Raw genomic sequence first — 3935 nt, 5'->3', positions numbered from 1 at the left:
CACAAGAAAAAGCGTCATATTTTTTTCTTCTAAAACAATCCCATTTTGAGCAAATCGCTGGCTTGTCTAGTTTTTTTTTCTTTCTCTGGACAGTTGCAACACGTCTTGAATGTGTTTTGCTTTTGTGAAATTATTGCCATCACGCCATTACTTTCCGGCTATTCTCCATTACTTGAATTTCGCAGTTTCATCCTGTTTTCATGTCTGCCACTTTTCTCAGTCTTGCTGCAATAAATTGTCTGCTATTTTCGTCTTCTTGGTTGTGCAGCAAGTTTATTGATATTCAAGGAACATGGCATACTTATTTACGATACTCTTTTTGGTGCGAGTTACTAGAAGTACAATATCACAAACGATGAAGTTCTACTTCCTCAACAGTAGGCATGATTGTGGTGCTAAGTTACCACTTCAAACAGCAAATATGAATTTAAATAAACTAACATAAAGTGAAACACCTTTGCGTGCTAGTCGTCGCAACATTAAACAGTGGCTGAAGCGCCTGCATGAAATCACTCGATTTATGCGACATTATGAGTCACAATAACAAAAAAAAAAAGGGAAGCGAAACTGAAACCATATCCTCCAAGAGTCGGCGGCGTGCGGCGACCATCTTGGAGGTTGGTGAGTTTTGCCGATTCCGCCATAGAGTTACTATACTGACTCTAGAGGACAAGCTACGCATAGGGCCCATGCATTGAAATCGGGAACCGCAAGAGTGCCGCCATGTTGCTACGCGCCGAGGTTGCCAGCTCCTGAGACGCTTGCTAGACTTGGTGACAGTAGTCAGTTTTATTCCGGCATCCGTAGCAGCGTAGCAGCATGGCGTCTCGCTTGTAGTGTCGTGATATGTGCGTGCAGCCGTGTGTTTGGGCTTTATAAGTTGGTTCTTTATTCTATGTTGCGGGACGGTGTGGGTGTGCTCCATGTTGGCCGTACAGGTGGCAGTTATGCAACCGAGGGATGATCCTGTTGAAGTTTCCGGCGGTATGCGGTTTTCAGCGGTCACGCCTGTTGCAGGAGTGTCACTCGACGAGGTTACGAGCTCGAAGCTGTGGTCAGATTCCTCGCTGGCGTTCCGTAATTCTCTTCGCACGGGCGCGGTATGTTGCAAAAGCCGCTTTCGCCATCTATCGTCGCGACGCTAGATCGTTTTTTTTTTTATTATTGTAAGTACTGATCCAGCTGTAGGGCACGTGTAACCGACAAACGGAAGTCTCAGGAGAGCACCTGAGATTCTAATAAAGCAGGCGGCGCAGGAACTCCAGGGCACCCAAGGGACAGTGGGGGGATAAAAGCTCGAAGCAGAACGGTGCGTAGGTTGGGGCCGCCAACGCAGGTGTGTGCCAGGGAGTGTTCGCACGGACAGCTCCCCTGGCACGCGCAGCAGTGCCTCGCAAGGTCGAGATACTTTAAAGGCACCTGCGCCCATGATCTTTCTTTTGCCTCGGTGCAGTGAGCACGATTAACCAGAATAATATGGAGGGCATCCGGTGCAGTCGCGAATGCGTCATGGCAAATGTAGCTCGCGTCGCCTGGCGTGTGTAGTAATATCAGAGTTGGTTGTATGAACTTTATGCATAATACGCTTTGTTACGGTACCTTAACGGAATAGGTCTAGAGGACGGTGTTGGTACATTTTTTCGTACCGCCCTAATCCTATGCCCCCCACTACAAACAAACACACATACCCCTTTTTTTTATGTATACATACAATTCCTTGCCATGACGGATCATAGCCTCCTTTATTTTTGAAAAATAGAGGAGGCTATGGACGGATTGACCAGTTCAAGTTGTCAACTTGTCAGTAACTGTCATAGGAATCACTGTAATAAACACAATTCCACGATCGGATCGTTTACTTTCATTTTTTGTTGTAACACTGAGGACTACATAGAACTTTATTTTGTATATGTGAGAGAAGTATGTGGATATCACGAGCTTAAGCCAATGTGCGATACACAGACAAAGCAGCTGCTCCAACATGAACTGCATTGAGGGCCACACAACGCATACGTAATTAAAGGTGCAAAATATAGGGGGAAGCTTCAAAATACGCTCTGTAGCACTGCAAAGTATCAGATGTATGTGTACAATAAATGTTCAAAAAAACAATGCATCAATGTCCCATTTGCTTTCAAGTTTATTATCAAGTTCAAGTTTACTGAAGTTTATTATGAACATGTGTACAACAGGAATCTACTGACACACCCGCAGTCAAGGTGGCTGTTCGAGGTGTGCTGGCTGCCTCAGTGTAAGAAAAAGAAATTGGGTGAATGTCGACACCAGTGCCACTGCTTCTTGCCTCTGACCTGCACGTGCCTCCGCGGCATCTTTGTGCACAAGTGTGCTGGCGTGGCGAGGCGTAGGAGTCATCCGAGAGAAAGAGTATCGTTTACATGGAGAAGTGGCTGTTCACATTGCCTGTCGCTTTCCCTCAAATGTTCCCTTGGCGACTAGGGTGACACACCCGCAGTCAAGGTGGCTGTTCGAGGTGTGCTGGCTGCCTAAACGAAAGAAAAATAAAGAAATTAGATGAATGTCGATACCAGTGCTATTGCTTCTTGCCTCTTACCTGCATTTGCCTCCACGGCCTCTTGGCTTGCGGAGTCTGTATGAGGGAGCTGCTGTGGCTAGGCGTAGGCATTGTCTAAGCAAAAAGAAAAGGCCATTCCCCCAAATGGGGAATTATGGAAATAAATGCAGTTGTTATGTCTGCTTCTTGCACTTTCTTGCCTAAAAGTTTTCAAACATAGTGTCCAGTACACACCAGCACTTTGACTGCTTCTGCTTTTTACCTGCAGGTGTTGCTGCGAGATCCTTAGTATGGCTGCGTGCAGCATTGTAACACTTGGTGGAGGCATTTGAAGTGGTAGCCAAAAATATAAAGAATCATCCTTGTATGCGTGAATGCTTTCAATTTCTAAATGCAGTGGTAACTACCACTATTAGTGCAAGGCCCCTCACATCTATGCGGCAAGTGCCGTAGATTGAAACTGAATTTTTCCTTTAGTGTTTCACAAGGCGTCTGATATGTCCACATTAGATGTGATGTGTTTGTTTTTATTTATCCCAGTGTGGAGAGAGCATCATTAAATTGTTTTTTATTCTTACGTGTCTTGTTTTTTTTAGTTTATTTCTGAATTTTATCAAGCAGCAGTCGCATGATGCTAAAGTGACTTACGTAATGGCAATCAGCTTTTGTTTTGCAGAAAAACAGCGCATTTCCTGATCCATTGTTTGACATCCCCTCACTCGCATAATTTTGCAGAGTATTCTACCTATATTGACTTGCTTGACCTCCACTAAAGAGTCTTGCATTTTCAAATACGACTCTTTCCTTAAAATGATTCGACACTTCTCATAATTTCTGTACCTTGGGCTCTGCATTCACCATTTTTGCTTGTTTCTGGCTAGAAATGTCTTCTTTATATTGGAGCTTAAATTTTACCTTTGGAACACACGGAAGGGCTTGCCATTGCATATCTGCATAAAAGGGAAATGTTTCATTAAACATTTGCAAAATCCAATTGAAGATTGATGAATGCAGCTTGCAGTGTGATATGACTGAATTAGCCATAAAAGTAACTCATCTCGCTTGGTAAATTAAAGCACATATTAGTGTGATGTACAAGATACGTTACACTAACGGGGTGGGTTCTCTTGCTTATACAGCAAAATAATTGGTGCGCGAGAAAAAAAAATATTTTTGCATACCCCTTGTACACACTGATTTAAGGAAAATGAGCTGGAGCTGTCCACATGATATACTTATTTTACCTGCGAGCATGGTCAACAAAAATGTTTCGCAGTTGCTTAGTGGTATTTGAGATAATGCCAGTATTGCATATATGCCTGTTGTCTAAAATAAATGAATTTTGAAAATGCTCGCATCGATCTGATCTGCATATCTGCAGTTTATGGATACATGTAAAAGA

The 3935-nt window shown here is 43.5% G+C and overlaps 1 long non-coding RNA gene across 1 annotated transcript; it reads right to left on the bottom strand.

The window, feature by feature from the left end:
* Positions 1–2141: 2141 nt before the first annotated feature.
* Positions 2142–3642, bottom strand: LOC142571586 (uncharacterized). The gene is made up of 3 exons (XR_012825906.1): positions 3449–3642; positions 2573–2647; positions 2142–2504 (listed from the first exon to the last, which is right to left on the bottom strand). It is a non-coding gene; the product is annotated as an uncharacterized LOC142571586 (long non-coding RNA).
* Between the last annotated feature and the right edge of the window lie 293 nt (positions 3643–3935).

The sequence above is a fragment of the Dermacentor variabilis genome, chromosome 1 (assembly GCF_050947875.1).
Source record: "Dermacentor variabilis isolate Ectoservices chromosome 1, ASM5094787v1, whole genome shotgun sequence".
Classification (NCBI taxonomy): Eukaryota; Metazoa; Arthropoda; class Arachnida; order Ixodida; family Ixodidae; genus Dermacentor; species Dermacentor variabilis.
The sequence above is the reverse complement of the archived record's forward strand: the minus strand, read 5'-3'. Positions and strand labels throughout refer to the sequence as shown.